Here is a 22184-nt window from a genome sequence, read left to right as displayed (position 1 = left end):
GACTCAAGTTGTGATCCTGCTTCCCAGGTCTTTCCTGCCCACCTCTTCCTTTCTTTTGGGGGTACACTTTCACTGGCAAGGAGAATAAAAAGCTGTTACAAACAGAAACTTGTAAAGTGATGAAGAATTGAGCCAGTGGGCACAGAAATAAATGCTATAACTGTAAAATGGTGGATGGGAAAATGTGTGCAGACAGGCCGTGAATGAAAAGAGGCACTGTGCATGTCACTACCTTGGACAGGAGTTTTTAAAAAGTCTTACCATCTCACTTTTCCCTTGCCTTATTTTTCTGGGTAGATTTGACAGCTCAGAATTCCTGAGTGACTCTCCTTTCTTATTTCACATCTTTTTGGTTCATTTTTCTTCTTTTCACAATTTGAAAGCCCTCATCCCAAGCTTTAGAAAGGAGGGAGGGGAAAGCCACCACAGGCCTGGGCTTTACCCATGACTTTCTATGACTTAGAAGACTCTCACATTCTCTGCATCTGTGGGTTTCATCAGTCAAGTGTGCATAGACAATGCCCCTTCCAACCATGAAACAGGAAGGTGCAAATAGCAAGCAGGAGAACATGCGCACTATTTAACCTCTTCAGAGTCATCAGTACAGTGTCTCTCCCAAGTCTTTCCTCACCTTGGTACAAGCCTTGTTGTATGCTTCCAGGGCTCTGTGACTTTCCACCCATAACTCTTTTTCTTGTCCATCACTTCAAATGTTACTTCACATGCCTATGCTGTCATTTCAGTTTACCCTTTCATTTCTCTCATGTTTTTAATTCACATTAATAAATGCCTCACCCAAATTACAGTCTCTTATCTATGATTTTTAAAACTACATAAAATTTCATTCCTATGTGAGATTGAAATGCTAAATTTAATTCTCCCTTAAATTGGAACCGTGTGAAATTTCCTTTAAAATCTCTTAACCAAGGATGCCCACTTTCTTTTATTCAACATAGTACTGGAAGTCCTAACCAGAGAAATTAGGCAAGAGAAAAAAATAAAAAGCATCTAAAATTGACAGCAATAAGTCAAATTGCCACAGTTTTCAGATGATGTGATTTTATATATAGAAAACCCCAAACACTCTATAAAAAGCTATTAGAACTAATAAACAAATTCAGCCAAGAGGCAGGATAATAGATCAACATACAAAATCCATAGCATTACTATCTAGCAATAGCAAATTATTTGAAAAAGAAAGCAATCTCATTCCCAACAGCTACCAAAAATCAAAATGTCTATACATAAATTTAACAAAAGAGGTGAAAGTTATCTACAATAAAAGCTAAAAGACATTAATGAACAAATTTGGAGAGGATGCAAAGATATCAAAAGATATTCAATGTTCGCGGGTTGGAAAAATCAAAATTGCTATTTATTTTATTTAAATTAATCTGCAGACTCAGTGCAATCCTTATCAAAATATCAATGACAATATTCACACAACTAAAAAGCAATTCTAAAATTTATATAGAACCACAAAGGAAATCCTCAGTAACTGAGATAATTTTGAGAAGAAGAAAAAAAACCCAAAGCAAAACAAAACAACAAAGCAAGAGGCATTCAAAATATACCACAAAACTAGAACAATCACAGAAGCATGGCATGGATATTTAAAAAGGCAAACGGATCAATGGAACAGAATAGAAAATGTAGAAGTAAACTCATATATTACTAGCCAGCTGATTTTCAACAAATGTACCAAGAACACACATTAGAGAAAGGCTAGTCTTCAATAAACAGTGCTGGAAAAATTGGGTACCCACATGCAGAAAAATGAAACTAGACCCCTGTCTCTCACCACAAACAAAGATTAATTCAAAATAAATTAAAGACCTAAACGTAAGACCTGGTTATGAAACCACTAAAAGAAAACATAGGGGAAATATTTCAAGACATCAGAATGAGGAAGGATTTTTTTTAAAGATAAGATCCTTAAAGCACAAATAACAAAAGCAAATTAGACAAATGAGATTTCATCAAATTAAAAATCTTGTGCACAGCAAAGGATACATATTGAGATAATGACAGAAGAAAATGTTTATAAACTGTACATCTGACAAAGGATTAATAACCAGCATGTATAAAGAACTAAAAATCTCAATCACAAAAGAAAAAAATGCATAAAATGGTAAACAGATACAGACATTTTCAAAGAAAGACAAATATCTAAGGGGAACATAAAAAATTACTCTGCATCACAATCCATCAGGAAAATGGAAATCAAAACTACAAAGAGATATTATCTTTTATAATGGCTACTATAAAAAAAGACAATAAGTGCTGGTGAGGATGAGCAAAAAAGGGAACCCGGGAACACTATTAGTGGAAATGTAAATTAGTACAAATACTACAGAAAACAGTATAGAGGTTTCTCAAAAATTAAAAATAGTACAGCCATGAAATCCAGCCATCCCACAACTGAATTTATATCCAAAGAAAGTAAAATTGGTGGTTTAAAGAGGCATTTTCACAGCTGTTTATTGTAGCACTTTCCACAATATGCAAGAAATGGAAACAATGTAAGTGTCCATCAGGTGTCGAGTGGATAAAGAAAATGTGGTACATATACATAATGGAATACTATTTAGCGATAAAAAGAATAAAATCCTGTTATTTGTAACCACATGGATAGAACTGGAAGTATTATGTTGAATAAAATAGGGCAATCTCACTCATACATGGAATATTTAAAAAAGATGATCTCATGGAACTTGAGAAGAGAATGTAGCAGAAGCTAGGAAGAAGGAGAGGAGAGAAGATGGGGAAAAGATAACAGTACTGAGTTATTGTTGGGCAGAAAAAGTAGTTTTAGTGTTCTTTGTACAGTAAATTTACTACAGAAGGCAATATTGTTTTATAAATATATATTGATTTGAATGTTTTTACTATAAAGAAATGATAACTGAGAATATTTGTATGCTTACTCTAATTTGAATATTACACAATGAATGCATGTATTGAAACATCACATGGTACCCCATAAATATATAAAAATTGTATGTATCAATTAAAAATAAAAATAAAAATACAATTAATTATATTTTCAGATAAGAAAGCTTAATTTTAATATTTGTTTACATTCATCAAAGTTACTGATTTCTGTTTTGCTTTTTTTAATGACCTCTTTTGAAGTTGTCATTTAAAACTCCTGAAGTGTTGATAGGAATAGTGTAGTATAAGTAAAACAAATCCCCAAAACTCCTGAAATTTCCTGTAGATAATGTATTTCTTTGACACTCTCCATATCACCTCAGTACTATGAAAATCTTTTTTTTAAATCTATATATTGAAGAAAAAATAAAAATAAAAGTTTGGTCCCCAACTTGCTTTAACAATGTATTTTCCTTGTTGCTTATGGGATTCTGAAACAACTCCTGCAAAATAGTCCATACTTGTTGTTTTGTTTACAATTACTATATTAAAGCAAATGGCAACATTGACCTGGAGCACCCTGAAGCAAAATTATAGATCTCAGAGAGTCTTTTAAATATTCTACTTAGTTGCTGTTTCATCATCAAACATAGCCAAATGTTTGTAGTATGTACATATTTTGAAACAAATCTATCATAGTGTCTGAGTGCAGAGTTAAGTCAATAGTTTGCAAACGTCTCTGTTTCTTTATGTGCATTTAGCTACTGATACATCTTTTTCAATGAATGAAGCAGACCTGAATGCATACAATAAAGGAGAGCAAAAATTACCAGGTTTGGACTTCACTTCACAGCCAGAAAGATTCTGTTGAGACTGCCAGCAGGGGATCTTGCGTATTAATACCCACCTGGAAGAGCTGACATGTTGAAAATGAGATTAACACCTTCCTGTTTTACATTAACTAAGGCTAAAGTGTCATTTGCCTTATCAGGAGAAAAATTCAATACTGAAATGAGCTGGTTACAAAAAGAGGTATGGTTTTAAGAAAAATGTTAAAATATTAAGTAGAATTTTTGTGGTGGTAGTACTGGTGATTCTTTGAAGGTAAATGCCTTCTGGAAATGGGAGTCAAAATAATACAGATGACTCAAAAACTGAGCACAATCACATGTAGCAGAGCTCCTCCTTTTCAGGCCAACGCCAAAGGACACAGTAAACAACTGTCAAAGTGCTTAAAAAATTAAAAAATAACAAATGAATACATGGTGTCAAAGAGTGCTGATGGCTAGGTATTTGTTGCCAATTCCAGACCAGCATAGAAACAAAAGAGCTAATATAAATGATTTATTCATTCAGATATAAGATAGCACTTTTTAATTCCCTCACTTCACACTCCATCTTGTTATGTATTTACTAAAGATGAACATTTAGATGAAAAAATATTACAAATTCTAATGTTGGGAGCCTCAGAGTTACTGTCAAATTTCAGTGGAGACGGGGAGAGAGAAGTGGGCCAGTAGTGGCTTGATATCTCCTCGGTCCAAACAGATTCAAGACAGGAGAGGTGGGCTTTTCCCAGACTTGGAAGGCCGGGAGTCACCCCAGTGGACGGACACTCGGTTGGTTGTCTCATCAGAGCCCCTGATTGGGGTGGCAGGGGGAAAGGATGGAGCACACACCTCCATTGTCTTCCAGGACATCAGCAGTTTCTAGGTTACAACGCCTGACTCCAGTAGGTGATAGAGGAGAGGCAGGATCACCCTCATCAGAGTCCTGGGTAAGGGAGAGGATGTCTTCTGGGGAGATCTGGGGAGCGTGTCCTTGTGGAAATGTGCTGTAAACTGGATCCTGGAGAACGGGTAGGATTCTAATGGGTGGAAAGGGAATGTGGTGGAGAGGAAAGGTGGGAAGAAGGCAGAATGGGTGGATTTATCACACTTCTGAGCCCATGATCACATACAGCCTTCTGGCAATCTATATATACCTAACATATATCAACAGGAACTATGTTGTTATGGAAATCACTGTCAGAATCCACTTTTCAAAAAAACTATATATGTATGCTGAAAATAGAAAGGATATATCAGCTTTCCACTGCTATGATGAATCTCCGTGATAAAAGGACGCAGAAAAGAAAAGGTTGTTTTGCCTCACAGCATGGATGGTCTCAGTCCTTGCCCGCTTGGCCCTGCAGCCTTGGGCCTGTGGCCAGGCCCAGTCCCTGGCAGAAGCGTGTGGTGGAGCCCAGCCCGGAGGCGAAAATAGAGGAAGAAGAAAGAAATGGGTCCCACAGTTCCCCTGGGGCTGCCCCCGGGACTCCAGAGCTCCCACAGACTCCACCTTTTAAAGGTTCCACCGCTTTCCAACAGCACCAAGCTGGGTACCAGGCTCTCACACATGGGCTTTTTGGGGACATTCTGGATCCATGCTAAGCAAGCGGTAAGGAAAAGGAATAAAAGCAGGGCTTTATTCTGCTTGCTAAATGTCTACTATTCAAGTCTTCAGAATAAAACACACCGGTAGCTATTGTTTCTATTCATTGCAGAGCTTCTAATTGCTGCTATCTTATGGAGTCTCAATGAAAAGACAGGGAGGTGGGGAGAGGGATGAAAAATGCATGTGATTCTTCAGATGTGAACTTGGAATCCTACTCTAACTACTTGCATTCATTGTTCCAAAGGTGACAGTGGTCTGTAGTGTTCAAAGGGAGCTGAGGAGGACAAGCAGTTTTAAGGTAGCACAAAGGAAGGGAACTTAATGCCTCCCTAAGGAGAAGCGGAAGAGGGCTGTGCTTGTGGAGAGGATGACAATAGCAATAATAACAATAAAAAGGAGTGTAGGGATGGGTTGGGGAAGGAGTTCTGATAACTGGGGACGAGGTGGGAGGAAGAGGTGGAGGGAACCCTTGCAGGTGTTGGAGGAAGCTATGTAAGTGATGCAAAAATAAGGCCCACTGGAGCTGTGAGGGAGGATACAGGAGCACATCCAGGGAGCTCCTAGGAATAATGGAGAGCACGCATTGCATCATCAGGATCACTGAGATCCGAATCCTCGGGGGGAAGTCACGTCTTTTTCTATATTAGATGTTTTGAAGCCAAGATGAGATGGGGGTTGGGGGAGTGAAAGAGGAGGAGAAAATCGCTGAGAAAAATTAAGCAGTCTGAAAGGAGAGTAAGATTATGAAGATAAATGTTTACCTCTCTGCTGCATTGTATCTCTTGGAATGAAACTGGTTTTGAATAGTGCTGCATCAGTACTGCGAATGTGGGCATTGTGAACAAATTGACTGTCTCAGATGATTTGACACATTTTGATTTCTGCTTAGGAAAATATCTGTTAATCCTCTTAGAAAGAGAAGGAGAGGGTCCTGAGCAGGAATGCAAAAGATCAAATCCTTCCCCATCTTACACACATTCTCCCAAGGCCAAGGTATTACAATCTCAGCTATTTCCAAAAGACCCTGTGCCTCATCCTGGCCTGCTTGGCATTACATCAAAATCCCTTCTTCTCCACCTCCCTATCCCTGCCTGGCACAGGCTAAAACCAAGACAAGACTGTCTGGCTGCCCTGCCTGTGGAAAACTAAAGGAGACAAAAAATCTTATTGTGTGTTTTTCTCTTAATGTAATTTTTCTTCTTTTCTTCCTTCTCCCACCCGCCTTTCCTTTCTTCTTTATGTGGCTTGCTGTTTGCTAATATCCAACTCCAGACCATTCTTTGTGTTTGGCACAGGAAGCAGTTTTATTGTTTGGTAACTCCAGGGGGGATATGGTGTCTATGATGTTGTCTAGGCCAAACCTCCCCTGGGAAGGTTAACTGCCTGTGCCTTACACTCAGAGGGAAAGGATGTCAACTGCACTCTTGCCCGCTGCCATCCGTCCTCTTTATCCAGAAGGCAGTCGCAGTCCTGCCTGGGAGTACTTTCTCTCCTTACAGTGGTCCTCTTCAATCCCGTAATGCAACTTGTTGGGACTAAGGCCAGTTATCTGACATTTGCGTTTAGAGAGTACAAATGAGAAGAATACATTTTTCCTCCAACTACTTTCTGAAAAAAGGTTCTTCTTGGAGCAACACCTAAGTCTGATCAAAGGGTCTGTCCATTTGTCTCAAGAGCCAATGCTGGAGCCCAGCATGGAGCTAAAAATATGCACTCACAGTGCTAGAAAATTGTATTCATTAAACTACCTACAGGCCCTCACCCAGAATCTGCTCCATGCCAAAGCAGCGTGCTGCTGTTAATCCTCCTTTATAGATTAGGCAGGAAAATAAAGAGGGTGGGGCTGAAATGCAGGGGAAGTCTGCACACTTGTTTGGAAAAGAAGAAAAGGAAAAGCACAGGGATTTCTTGTTCTCTCCTTCGTGTTCTGAGTTGCCAGGGTAGTCCGGGCCCCACTGAGAGGCACAGGGCTTTTTAGCGTTCACAGTGTTTGGCTTCCACTGGGTAAGTGCTACACATAAAATGGGAATTTAGAGACAAGATCAAATAAATGTCTTCTAACTGTGGTACCTTGTTATTTCTGGATTCCTTCTTTCTGCCTTAAGGAAGGAATAATAATGACCACAGCTGACATTATTGAGCATTTACTATGTGCCAAGCAGGTGGTGAGTTATTTACGGAATCTAGTTTCGTTCTCCTAAAATCCCTGCGAGCCTGGGACTATCACCATTTTGCCAACAATGACCTGACAGTTGGGAAAGTGAAGTAGCTTCAGCAAGTAAGAGGTAAAGCTGGGATCTGAACTCACTCTTAATGTCTATGCCACAATGCCATCTCTAAACAGTTCCCTTAAGAGTGTTTTAGGGTTTTCCTTTAAGACTTTGGTGACTGTTCCTTAATAATACTTCTGCTATTATCTTCATCTTTACAATTTTCTGCAATCAAATCATAAGGTTCCTTAAAGGCAGGAACTGTGTCTCCCCTACCTTTTCGTCCCCTACGGCTCTTAAAAGTCTCTTGCACAGAATAGAAGCTAAATAATTATTCGTTGAAATGCACTTGGCATTATCCGTGTCTAAATCAAGCCCATCTAAACAAGTCCACTTCCCAGACACGGAGGTTTTCCTCTCCTTTGTAGCCATCCCCTTCTTGTTTTCTTTTCGAACGCTGAGTTTGAACTGGAAGGACATGTAGTTGTCTTGCCATTTGGCGTGATTTGAAAGTGAGAGTGGGTTGTGCTTTAGCCCGCCCTCAGCAGTAGGGCCTCACACTCACGAGGCTCTGATTGTAGGAGTTGCCTGATTTGCATTGATGAGGATGAGCCAGCTGCTAGAGCATACAGAACTGCACCTGACACAATCACCGAGTTCAGGATTAGCGCGGGGAATCAGGAATCCACTGAGCTGCGTGGCAATTTCAGCTCCACATTAGAGTCACTCATGCAAAATGACCCAAATTTGCAATGAGCACAATTAGCAGTCCAAAGATGCATGTTAATTTGGGGCCTGATATTTTCCTACATTTCCCTAAGTTAAAAATTATAAATATACTCTTTCCTCGATGAGTCTGGGCAAGAAAACAATTCAGGGGATTAGAGGGTTGCAGAAAATGTGCAGACCCCAGAAAATGGGGATTTCTTTGGGTTACTAGCACCCCCACACACACTGGTTTTAAGTTTGGCATCAAATAGGGTAAGGGCTTTGTGATATGATGCCCCTTTTTGAATCAGTAGACAGCAACTATGTACCAGGATTAAAAAATAATAAAATAATAATAATAAGAGCTGTAATATGTAGAAAAACACTCTTAAGCTTTAAGAAAGGATTTGATATTTTATGTCACGTATTAATATTTCTGAGGCTATGTTTGGATCCCTATAACCAGAGATAAACTCAGTTATTTCATCATGTCCTAAAAGTACAAGAGATTGCGTTGAATTTTTGTGAAACTTGAGTTTGTAAATAAAATTGAACATTCTCAACCCTGGGCTGTGTCTCCATATGTTTGCAGTCTATAGGTATCGAAATGCTCACCTATACTTTAGGGGAAAAAAACCCACAACATTTTGCAAAAATGGAATAAATGATCATTCAAAGCAAAAGCATGCAGTTCAAAAGCTAAACCTCCCATTGGAGAACAGAAAATTTAATGAGCTTTTAATGGAATGCAATGCTCAGAGTAGTAAATTATTTGTTAGTTGACGATGCAATCAGCATGCTGATTAAGGTTGCTTGGTTTTTTACTAAACATTAACTGAATGAAAACGGGTAGCCCTTGTTCTGCTTGGGGGGCTTTAAGGAAGCAAATGGACTTTCAGAACAGAGATTGTCAATAAAGGTGAGTGCACTCCAGGTGTCATTTGAATATGATGATAAAATACTAGTGATAAATATTTAAAAGCATTTTAAATCCACAATGTTTGCCTAGTGTGTTGTGGACTCTGTTTAAAGAAACAGTGGGCCTTAGCAGGCCTAACAACAATCCCTCTATCTCTCTCTAGAAAGAAATATCTAGATCTGCTTTTTTTATTGCAAAAGAAAAAAGGGGGTGGGTACGCTTTGAAAATATAAACCAGCGTAGGCTCAGGGACCAGGAACTGCTTGGGAGTTTGAAATGTAAGCCAAAAAGAAGAAAGAGAAAAGACAAAAATCAAAACAAAGGAAAAAATATTCCTGCAGCAAATAAGACATCTACTTCTCTGGATAGATTAAGATAAAAATTTAATTAAGCAGTTTTGATATTTCAATGTTTTAAAATAATTGCTATTAGAATATATACATAATTTTAAATTTTAAAATGATGGCATTCTGAGGGCAAAAAGTATTGTGATATTGGAGTTGTGTTCTGTCTAATTTAGGAGGTCTGAGAAGAGTAAAAGAAAAAACAAAAACTGGAAATAAATTATGTAATGCTTATTTTGTTGAAGATGTTTAAGATAGAATTTGTAAAAATACAATTTTCTGTATTTTAGCCGATGTGTACAATAGCCCTAAATTAGTGCCTCTGAGATTTTTGCTATTAAATCCATTTAAATTACTAGATTTATCCCCCCCTCCAAAGAGGGGTTTTTTGTTTGTTTTTCTCCCTACCAATTGAAGAATCGTGGGTTTGTAGGTTAATTTTCTTTGAGCAGCTACAAAGTCCTTTTTCTATAAATCCCAATTAGTTTCATCTTTGGAGATCTTCTGGCAATGATCAGGTACCCTTAAAATCCGATAAATAACCACCTCTCACTTTTAACTATTCCTGTTTATGACCCAAGAGGTTAAAAGCCTTTGACTGGCATTTGACTTCTGACCTCATATAAATGTTATCTTATCAGTTCCTGCTTGTTAACTTGTATTGAGTGCTTGTCCCTGATGGCTTTTAGATAAAGGGTTGTGGGGGGGTTTTCCTTTTTTTTCTTTTTAATATATTTCCTATAGGAACTAAACCATTTGCTTTGTTCTATGCCTAGTGCACTCAAGTCTACACAGCAAACTGCTATAAATCTGTTAGAAAACACCAAATATACTTTTATTTATTCTCTAAATTATTTTAAATTTAGCTTTATGGGTGGAATTTTATGATTAAAAATAGACAATAATTGTAATTAATAGTAGTAATTAGTGATGATCTTAACCCTTTAACATGTTTGAGAAGCTGATTAGCTTTGTGTTCTCTTTGTGAAAAAAAATACAAGAAAATTTTTAGAAAAGCAATTTGAGCTTTGCATTTGGTACCAGCATGAGATGAGTTAGAGAGATAATTTATGGAAATCTTGTCTCCGTAGACTTCAGAAGTCTGCCTAATGAGAGAGTCATCAGTAAGATATATCTTTTTAAAAAAATCAAATCCAGACCATGAGCAGTGCATTTTCTAACCTTTGGGGAGGAAGGTGGTGGCCTGGAGCCCTCCTTTGCCCTTCTGTCCTAAGAATTAGGAGGGATTTTGGCCTTTTATTGCATGTGCAGCCGTGGATATGGTTCACACATGCAAGTGTGTATGTGTGTGAGTCTACTCACTGTGTACAAACCTAAATACATTTGAATGTTTGCATTTTAATCTGTCTTCATACCTCCATGGCACCAGGAGGGTATTCTGGGCAGATGTTGGTGCCTCCGAGGCTGCTTCATTTGCAAATGACCTACAGTGTGATTTCTAAACAAAATATTGCATTAATTTTTATGTGGAAAACAGGCAGCAAGGAAGGGAAGGAGGAAGCGGCAGCCATCTTGGAATCATTTTGCCTTTTAGCCCCATTCTTTCTCCTCCTCAGGCTCAATAATTAGAATATTATCTTTATTTTTAATTGGCCCTCAATGCAAAGCCAGAGGCATATTGAAGAGACCTTTGTATTTGTGTTTGGAGTAGAAAAAAAGTTGTTACCTCTTTGGACTTTAAATAATAACTGCGACTATAGACAAACTGCACCTATTATTCTCTATCCTTCTAAATAAATATACATATAAATGAAGCATATGCCACAGCTCGTAAGAGACCTGTGCAAAACCTATTAAGGGAAACAAATGTCTATTTGGACCATTCATTTGCCGCTATCTAAAGAATTAATATGTCAGTAAAGTTATCTGCCCTCCCTCCCCCATTCTGTCTTTTCTCCCTAAACACACATACGCGCGCGCGCACACACACACACGCACACACACACACACGCACACATGCACACACCCCACCCTGGAGAGATGGCAACCCTGGAAACTTTTTTCTTTTTTAAAAACAGAAATTCCCTTTCTCTTAGATCATAGGTATTTAGGGGAAAAGTGAAAAAGAACAGCTTTTATTTCTTTTTTTTGTAAATTAAATTTTATTTTTCCGAATGTGGAGCGCTGCAGTGCTCTGTCATGTCCAACACTGCTTTCATCGTGCTTATATTCTAGAAACACACAGGTTTAATGCAGTTTGTCCTCACTTTTCATTTCAACCATTGCTTTTCTCAAAGTGGTCACAGTTTAAAGGCTGCAAAGGGAAAAGAAATACCACGGCAGGGGGAAAAACAAACCAACCCCCAAACCAGTGCTGGTATTCACTGCATTGACACATTCTCCAATGTTTTCTCTGTAGTTATAACACAAAAGCGCTTTCTTCCCTGTTTTGATGTGTTAAAGACGAAAGAGAGAGGACACTTCGAAGTGGCAAAATAAGTATTTGGAAAGCACAGGGGAAATATTTTTGCTTTGAATGTTCAGCATATGTCCATAACATGTAGACCTTCTATAGTTTAATATTGTTACATTTTTTAATTGGAAAAGGATGAAAAATTTAAATTTAAGCACATTGTCTCACATCCCCCAAACTTTTAGCTATGTGACCTTTTTATATAATCAGAAGTGCGTCCAGAGCCAATCATTCTACTGTCTCTGAAATAAAGAGAACAAGGATGCAAATCCTCTGAGAAGTGTGTGAGCCGATCAATAACAAATGATTGTTTAATTCTGATATTTGGCAGAACAAACTATAATTTTTTATTCCTTTGATATCAGTAACCTCAACTAGTTTTCTTAGGCAATATTATTACTTAGTGAAACCAGGATTTGAAAGACAAATAATGACCTGGTTCCTAAATACTCTACTACTCTAATGACCAGATTCTCAGAGGTGAAGCCCAGAGTCTTTTAAGATTGTGCTTTGTAGCCTGGATTTTTTTTTAAAAAAAACCAAAATTTAAATGTGTAGGCTAGGCGATTTCAAAACTGATGAAAGTTATATTACTGTTCTTATTGATATTTAATATTTCAATATATGGTCACAAGTCTCAGTTTACCTAGGGAAAAAAAAGTAGTTTATTTAACCAGTTTTTATGCCTATCAAAATGAACACCCTCAAAATATATTTGATGTAGCATTTTAAAATTTTGTTTAGAAGAGCAAGAAAGAAGATGAAGGGAAACTAAGGCCCTCTATCCTTCAGCTCTATAAAGTTACCTAAGGATGTATTTAAAAATACTGCTTATATTTATAAGTAAACTTGCCCCAAGAATATATTAAGGAATTTAGTCCATTTGATTTTTTTCCCATTCCTTGCCTCAAAAATCAAACCTGTTCTCTTTGGAAAAAACAGAGGCTTCTCTGATATTATGGACTTTGCTGTGTTTCAGCAAAAAAGTTGAGAATGTGGTCAGAAATGTTGCACATTTTAGGTCCCAAGTTATTGCTGCTGTTCCTTTGTGAAGACTGAGCAGATGGGCTTCTAATTTCACTCGGGCTTTGTCCTCTCTTCTGTGTGTTTTCTTTATTTGTGTAAATTGGCCTTGTCTCTTCCTGCTAGAATGTTTAATCTGGGCATACTCTCCCCGATAGATTCACATTCCTACTGTCCCAGCTTGTTTGGAGTGTGGAGTAAGAGGTGGTTTTCCTTACTTTAAAAGCTTTGTAATTCAGACTCAGAGAGCCAGGACTTTTTCTATCCATCTGGACAAACTCAAAGGCCACACCCAATATCATCAGCCATGTATGTAGCCTTCTGATGGGAAAACGACAGAATAACATCCACGGGCATCTGACAGGAGAGGTATGGCCTGGACATGCGCCTCGTTCTCCTCTTGGCCTGGTGTGCCCTGGAGAATGAAAATGCTCACACCCAAGTTGATGCTTCGAAGTGACCAGTCAGATGCTAGCAGGTCAGCTGGCCAGAGGGTCCATAAATCAGAGAAATGGTGGTGTGGTTGAAAGGGAAGGGAGTCCGGCCAGAGGGAAGGGAAGCCCCGTAAATCTCACTCAGAGCTTTGTTCCTGGCAGAGAGTGGGGGTGTGAGTTGAGTGGCTTGGGGCTGAGGGCTGTTATTCATGCCCTGGCCCTCCTGCAGTGGGTGCTAACTTGTGCGTGAGAGCTGCCGCCACCCTTCCCAAACATCGGGTGCTTGGAAAAGTCAAGCACGCTGAGCCCTGATTTTCATTTAATAGTCAAAACCAAGATGCATTTGGGCTATGAGGATAGGACAGCTTCCTTGAAAAGATTATTTGAACTACAAAGGCATTCATTTAGGGCTAGCAATGTTGCAAAAGGGCCTGCTAGAAATTAGCAGCCTGTCCTGGTATTCGGAGAGCAAGAATGACAACTTATTGGAAGTTCTCAAGGAATCATTTATATTTCACACTCCACTAGGCAGCTGATTTGAGATTGTCTGTTAGCATAACAAAGGCTTTGAGCCTGTGAACTTCAGAAACCTTTCGACCTCTTAGCTGCTGGCATGAATAGCCCCCAGTCCTGCCTATAGAGATCTCCCAAAGCTCCCCTGTTCGTGGCTAAATTGTTAATCAGGGTAATTTAATATAGTTTTCAATATGCCTCATCTCTTATTGGGAAAGGTATTCACAGCTTCCCTACCCCTGAAAAAAAAGTTCTTTCATTCAAGTGTGAGAGGGGCAGCTGCAGACAGACCCCATCTTCTCCCCCCACTGCTCCTTCCCAGCAGCAGCCACAGGCCAGGGCCAGAAAGAGAAACTGGAATGACAATCCCCTGCCTGCCCTCCACCCTGAACCTGAGAGTCCAGCCTGTTTACACCCGGGAAGCGACAAAGCAAAAACCAAGGCTCCGCCAAAACCGAAATGTCAGAGCCAACGCACACGCGCACACAGGCACGCGCGCACACACATCCACACGTGCACGCACGCGCGCACACGCACGCCACACCCATTCTCCACCCTCCTTTACACCCTACCTCCCTCTTCAACTCCCAACCATCCTGAGCCTGTGGCCCCCAACAAAACAGCCAAAAATGCGCCTTTTCATTCTCTTCCTGGACAAGTCCAGGCAGCCTAGCCTGGCCCGCACGCTCCTTCGCACCCAGACACACTTGCCCTGTCCCCGTCTACTCCCAGCTTCACACACACTTTTGCTCACCCGCCTCCTGGCACCCTATCAATTCACACGCACATCGGTGAAGTGGAAAGAGCCCCAGAACAAATACATTCATTTAATCCAGGGAAGACCGAAGAGGTATCAGAGGACATTAGGCAAGAGTTTGAAAACCAACTCCAGACCTCAGATTTTGATGACATTTTCCTCTCACAGAGTCCTACAGGATGGCTTCCTTGCACTTTTCTACCACTCCCTGCTCAAACAATAAACAAATAAATAAAGTGGATAAAACACAATCACCAGCAAATCACCCAGCTTCCAGGTAGAGACTGCTAAAGTATTACTGTGTTGTCTTTTCGAATGACCCATGTGCGTATTCAGAAAAAGTAATTTCATACAGTGTAGGGGAAAACATGAAATGACAAATTACTTGTTTTCAAAATTAAAAACGGAAAGATGCAAGCTCTTCATCTTTGTTTTCCAAATAAGAACTGTAGGACAGGTATAAAATATGTCAGGGACTTAGTGGTCACTTTGGCAGTGATTTTTTGTGAGGCCGGGTGCTCTGTCTTTGTGTGAGTTGAGGCTCTGGGCCTTGTACCACTCCTTGCTTCTGTCCTGATGTGGTGTTTATCACTCTGCTTCCCCACCTTGGATAAAGGCAGGGTCTAGTGGCTGCAGTATTTTCCTTGATTTTTCTCTAGCTAAACTGGTCTCTGATGGGGGCTGGGAGACTTTCTTCGCTCACTTGGGACCCTAACCTACTGGCATCACAAAGCTGCTGGGAGGTGGAGGACAAATTTCTATTTATAGCATCCTTCCTTCCCCACAGGAAATGCAGAGATAAGCCCACACTAGATAAAACAAACCAAAGTCCAGCCCTTTCTCAAGATAATTTTTATTGGCATTAAAAAGAGGTAGAGAAATCAGTTTTGTGGTCAATTTCAATATCTAAATAATGCCCACAGGTGACATGCTAAAACAGAAAATAAAATAATTGTATATAGTCATTATAGTATATGGCAATCCTCAAATTTGCATTTTCCTTTTTAAAAACGAATCTGAGAACTTTAATGTTAGTGTTGTATAAATGTTTAGATCGCGAGCATTTTTATCAATAATCTGTGTATTATTCATTTTAACAATGCTTTTTTGGCTTACTTCTTTCTTTAAGTAATGATTTTCATTTCCTTGATGTGTTAAACCAGAATACTTAAAAAATATTAATTGATAGTTATTAAAAATGGATGGATAAATATTGCTGGTTTCTCGTTTTTGAAGCCAAGAATATAAAATCATTCATACATAAATTAATAGAAATTTAACTTTCAAAAGATGTTTGGAGAGAAAATTATAGCTTAAACTCAAAAATGAAAAACATAGACAATCTGCATTTTTTCAATGCTTTTGCTTACCATTGTTTCCGTTAGCCCTTCTTCATTAGAATTTATGAGCTCTCTCCTCAACACACTTTCACCTCTCTGATTTCTGTTAAATTTTCTAACAGAGGTTAATAGATACAAAGGAGTAAAAAGGCCTATTTGCTTTCATCTAAGGTGCTCATTTTCAGGTGGTGTATATTTGCATTTAAATTTTTTCCATGGTCTTAGTTTAAATTATTAAAAATTGCTTGAGATTAATTCCATTTGGAATTACGAAGTAGCAGGGGGATTTTCAAAAGGAAGTGAACAACACAATTTTGCTAAATGATAACATTTTCTTGGGCTTGAGCCATCTAACGCCCTCTCCAGCATGGCATGGTTTGGGCTTCATATTTGTGGAAGAAGAAGAAGGGTTGGGGAGAAGGATGTATATTTGGAATGGTGTTTGACAGGGGGAATGAACGCAGACACCAGAACAATTATATTACAATCCCACTGGGAATGCCAGCACCAAATTTAGTCAGACTGATGGGGTACCGTCTAGACAGTCTCTTTGTGTATCAGCTGTTTTTCCCTGCTTTATTGCACTGCCTGAATGTGCGAACTGAACATGCATATGGATCCCAAACATAACCACTCCTGCAGCCATACATTACTATTAAACTTCTTCTCATTTGGCTAAGAAGCCAGGGTTATGTGTTCCTACTGTATTCCCTTTACAATATTTTGTAATTAAAAGGCAGCTTTCAGATTAGGGATGGAACAAAGGTTAGAAGACAAACTGGAAGGTGCTTCAGCTGTTTCTTTCTATGAAGAAAATGTACTAGGTAAACATTTCTATCTTCTTAAACATGTCCACCTCTTTTCTACTGCAGTGAAAGAAATCCAGAAAGAAAAGAAATAAAACAGTGGGAGGAAAGAGGCAGCGTACATACAAATTACCACCTTTCCTTTTGAAAAGGGCAAAGGATAGAAAGAAAGAATATTTATTAAATGTTTACGGTGTAATTAACAGTAGTTAATTTTCCTTTTTTTCTTTTCTTTCCCTCTCTTTATTTGGTAAACCAAATGGGGTCTAATCAGGGTGCTTATAGACTTTTAGAAATAGATTCCAAAACTTTTAAATATATAGTTATAAAATTGCTTTAGTGTTATAGGGCAAAGAAATCCCAGAGAACTCACTTCACATCTAAGCAAGTGTCAGGATTTGTGTGTGTGTGTATGTCAGAAGAGGGCAGGAGGGATGGGGTTACTCAAAAATGAATAGTGTATCCACATAAAGCAGTCCTTGTTCCGGGGAACAGGAAGGCACCCCTAAATTGGTTCCACACTCTGCGCATGATGGGTACCAAGGTTGATCCTTTCACTAACAATCAAGAATTTGAAATGAATACAAATTAATTATTCCAATTAGAAAGTGAGAAATAGAGAAACACATTAATGCTAATGAAAGTTGGTTTCAGACCCACTTCCTCTTTCTATGAAAGATTTGTCAGCAGCTTTTGCCTAAGGTCACCAAGAATTGAAAGGTGTAAGAAACTGGAATTCCATAAAGTGTAAGTCATTGTAAATAAAACTCTTGCTTTGTATTAGGCTCCAAAATGAATACCATGATCCAGGAGAGGAGATGCTGTATTTTAAGGCATAGAGAACTTATGTTAAAAATATATACACAAACTTTATTTGGAAAAGGAATTCTATTTGCTGAAATTGTTTTCTGTTAACAAAAAGGAAAATAGCAAAAGTTTTTACCTTAGGTGAAGAAAGACAAGTTAAAGTTGGTGACAGAAAAAAAAAACATGCCTATAATAATTACGGTCTTGTTTCATACACTAAATTTTGATAGTGACTAAATCATGGAATTTAGATTTTTAAAATAATTTTCAGTGCCTTTCTGCTGCGATTTAATAACTGCCCTCCACTATGGATAATGATTTTTATTCCTCTATTGAGCACTGGAAATTGAAGAGAAGGCTAGAAGAAAAAGAAGGAGAACTGTATTTCTGATTTTCCTCAACAGGGTAAGATGAGAAATTATGTTTACTGGCTGGAAGCATCCTATCAGCAAATTAACAGTCCTGTAGTGTGATCAGTGATACAGGATGGGAGAAATGTTCTCTTTGGTAGAGGGGTGTGAGATGAACTACTGTCCCTAAACATGGAGACCGTGGGTAGGGACTTAGAGGCCCAACGTTGGTTTGGTAAAGAAAAAACTATCATCAAAGACAGAGGCAGAGAGCAAAAGCAACCAAGACTGAGAAATAGAGAACACAAGAGGAAAACGGGGCAGAGTGTGGGGTGGGGGTGGCACACAAGGGTAGTGAGTGCAAAAAAAGAAAGGGGAACAGAGAATGAATATTCTAAGCATTGTTTTAATCTAAAACAGAGAAGCTTCCAGGAGAATGAATTTCAATGGAGCTGAGCCAAAAATAATTATAGAGATTTTCTTGTTTTGTTTTGTGAATGAAGAGCATCTCTTTTCTCTGGAGACACGAGTGAGAAAGAGCCTCAGCCCAGAGATTGAAGTGATGCCCCTCTGCCCCTTTACTTCCACGCGCCACAGTGGCAGCCCTTTCTTTCCTTCCCAATAGCTATTGGCACAGAATTGTGTGAGCAGAGAGGGAGGTGGCAGCAGCCCTCCGGCCTTAGCTGGATTTTCTCTCCTGACCATAGCTTGTTTACTTTGATGAGCCTGAAGTTTGGAAACTGGAAGCAAGATTGGAGTTGGGAGGGGGCAGGGATCCATATTTTAGGTTCCAGAAATAAAATTGAGCTATTTACAACTAAGAAGATGTCCCCTAGTTGAGATACTTGAAACTTTCTTAGGGTTTGTTTTACCAATTGCATTTGTCTCCTTGTTTTTCATCATCAATAGCAGGCTACTAAAGGAAATCTTCTCTCAGTTTTCTTCCATTTTGTCAGTGATGTAAAATCTTTATCTTGGAACCTTTCTTTTTTAAAACAATTAAAAACTGTCATTCATTAAAAGAGCAAGAGCCATGACTGAATTTTTGTGAAAACAGTAAAATATACTTCTCATCAAGCAGGAATAGAAGGCTTTATATTTATATGAAATACACAGATTGGAGGAAAAAACGCTAACAAGAATAGGCTTGAGGGAGAGTAATCACAAACAACTCAAAATTAATATTCTAATGACTATTAATTTTCTTGAGTTAAATTGACTTGCATGCAAATCATAGCAGTGCAGTTCTGCATGAATCTGGATAGCATCTTGAATTCTCTTATTTCAGGTGTTGTGCCATGTTTAGATCCTGTTGTCATTTTTATCATTTACAGATGCTAATTCTACAAGTAGGTTTAAGGCATCATTTTTAACTTTGTGCAACCACATTTTTAAAAGATGCTATATTTCAGAACCCTAAGAGTCAGTGCTTTTCCTCCACGTCATATTTCACAACTTGTAAAAATTAACATTTGGTCTTAGATGTATTTGATTTGTGAAGTTTTAACAATTTAGTGACCCAGCAGAAGAGCAGCACAGAGTTGTAAATGTGATGGATTAACCCTAAAATGACCTTGATATGAAGTGAAAAGTTATCTATGTTATATTTGTAGTCCAGATTATCTATAGTCTTGAGCCTACACATCTCAGACTGCAGCAAAAGTAGACATGATGTCCTTTAAACATGTACAAACTAAAATTTGTTCTGTTTTCCTGTTAAACTATTGAAATGTATAGTACGTAGCAGTAAAGTTATATGATTCTATTATGTCGTTAACTTTTTTTATTTTTTAAAGATGAAAAATGTCTTCATGTACAGGAGACTTTATTTAGGGATTTTCAAAACATATTTTAAATGTCACTGTGAATGCATTGTATAAATGTGCGAATATGAGTTTTATGAATCTACATTTAATTCAATTAATCATATTGATTCACTTGACATTTTTCTCCTCCAGAATCCTCCTTCCACCTCCTTCCACCCTTTTTTCATCTCTGTATTAAAGAGCATTTCTTTCACAGTGGTAGACTAATTTTTGAAGCAGATTTTACAAAATACAATTGACAATGGTTTTAGAAGAACTTTTAAAAGCATTTAACTTGGGTTTGTTAGAATATTTAAACGAATATTTAAGAACTCAAAGTATTTAATCACACTAACCTTAACATTAGAATTAAAAAACCCAAATTCTCAAAAAGAGTATACCCACTTATTAAGGAGAATAATTATTAATATTAAATGACCATAACATTCACAAGTCTACCCTAAACCAAAATAAGTGCTTGAGATTGGCAACAAATATATTTATTTTCTTGTCCTGTTCAATCAAGGATATTGAGGTTCTCTAAAAGAAAACATTATCTTTAAAAAATTTAAATTACTTGCAAAATAACAAAAAGGTATGAGTACTTATGTCTATGGAAACTCTAATAGATATAATTTCAGAATTTATCTTGAGCTATACTGCATCATTAAAATTATTGAGAGAAAATATTAGTTTACTAAAACATTTAGAATACAGCACAAAGAATAAATTATGAGTGACAATACACATGACATATCACACCAACATGTATGTTTACTATCAAGTTCTACAACTGGTTGTAAAATGAAGAGATAAAGATAGACTTATAATTGATGTGTCCCAAAGACATTAGGGAGAGTAACTAAGTTGAAATGAATATAGAGCCCTTAATAGGTGCACTGCAGTTTCTCTACTATATAAGAATGCATAGATATATGTGTAGTGGATATACATATGTGAATATATATATTCACTGCAGATGCTCTCATCATTTGTTTACACGGACCGTCATATAATAAAATGGATTTTTAAAGTTTCTATCTTGATCAATTCTTTTCTAGCCCCAAATCACTGAATCAGTTTCAGAGTTTAGTAACTCAAAGGACTGAATTCAGAAAAGTTACATTTCCCTTGTAACCAAGCCTGGAAACCGTCCCAGAGGTGGTCCGACTTGCATATTCTTTTCATCTTCCAGTGTATGGAGCCCAGTGTTTGGCTGAAAGGAGAAGGCAGCAGCCAGAAGCAACCGAAAGGACCAGGAAGGAAACCTGCCCCAGTCTCACGGGCTTCTTTGCTGGCCACACCTGCCATTCGTTATATGGATACGATGTGTTTAACACTGACTTAAAAAAGAGCTGTCACACTTCTGAAAACTCTAAGATAAGCCAAACTCTTTCCTTTAGACCATATCCTCCGCCGTGCTGGCCCGGTAAGCCTAGCTGAAAAGCGTCTCATCCAGCTCACACGCCTGCGTTTTGTCACTTCACGTCAAAACCTCCACGTTCTTTAAATGTAGTTTTAAAATGTGTTAAACAGAAACGCTGATGTAAGCCTAAATGTAGCTGCACTTGCTGTTTCTGCTCATTCATGGTGGTAAATTTAGCTAAAGGGCCCAGAACAGCCATGCTTAACAGTAAGGAAACAAAATCCTCTTGCCTTCAGTGGGGTTAGCTATGTGTAAGAGAAGAGTGAACACTGTTGATATTTGAGATAAATGCCTTCTGTGGAAATGTACACATTTCACTGATGCCCTCTATGGTGTACCTAAAAATCAGCTGCATTACAAACAAAGACCCATAAGCCTTTTTTCTATATTAAATGCTATTTTCTATATCTTAGCATGTAGAATATGCAGTAACATTTATGATAATAATAGCTGACTCCAAATAAGAATTGCCAGCGATCCAAGGTGTCTATTTAATCATAATCAAGGACTACCTGGTAAGCATTAAGTGACAATAAAGGGTATTCTTGCTACAATATTAGATGAATTGATAATAGAGAAAATGGTCACTTAAGAAAGAAAAGTCAACAGAAAATAGCAGTAATTATATGTGCCTGGCACACCAGCTTACTGTATATTCCATCTAGTGTACAATGTGGTATAATAAAAAACAAAGTATGCACCTCTCCTTGATGATACAGTTGCATTAGGAAGTTTTATAGAACGGCTTCTTTCCCAGAGCACAACATTTAGCTTTTCCATATGCTATTTTTTTTGATAGAATCACCCCTCCCTGTAAAAACTGGTTTTCATCACCCAACTGCATAATTGTTTTTCTGCAACTAGCTATAATTACCTGTTTTGTGTATCTGTACCAGAATGATTCAGTGTTTGCTGTTCTACCTCATAAAATGAGTCTGTATTAGAGGCATATGAAAAGAAGTATTGACCTTATATAATATATCGCTATATTGCTAGGG

The 22184-nt window shown here is 38.1% G+C and overlaps 1 protein-coding gene across 11 annotated transcripts in view; it reads left to right on the top strand.

The window, feature by feature from the left end:
• The window catches only part of LOC110348502 (uncharacterized), a 165014-nt gene that overhangs the window by 115693 nt on the left and 27137 nt on the right, over window positions 1–22184 (top strand). Inside the window, exons 1-2 of one of the 11 annotated variants that reach the window (XR_015438990.1) lie at window positions 3091–9147; window positions 20956–21189. The exons of 3 other annotated variants lie outside the window; for them this stretch is intronic. The gene's annotated coding sequence lies outside the window, so the exon portion shown is untranslated. Of the gene's footprint in view, window positions 1–3089; window positions 9148–20955; window positions 21190–22184 lie in introns of those variants that run through there. 7 more of the 11 variants (XM_087180991.1, XR_015438993.1, XR_015438996.1 and 4 more) reach the window with 7 other exon arrangements.

Source organism: Heterocephalus glaber, unplaced genomic scaffold (assembly GCF_053883595.1).
Source record: "Heterocephalus glaber isolate CG9 unplaced genomic scaffold, H.glaber_assembly_v1.0 deba00001465, whole genome shotgun sequence".
NCBI classification, from domain to species: domain Eukaryota; kingdom Metazoa; phylum Chordata; class Mammalia; order Rodentia; family Bathyergidae; genus Heterocephalus; species Heterocephalus glaber.
Note: the sequence above shows the minus strand (reverse complement) of the source record. Positions and strands in the feature narration are given on the sequence as shown.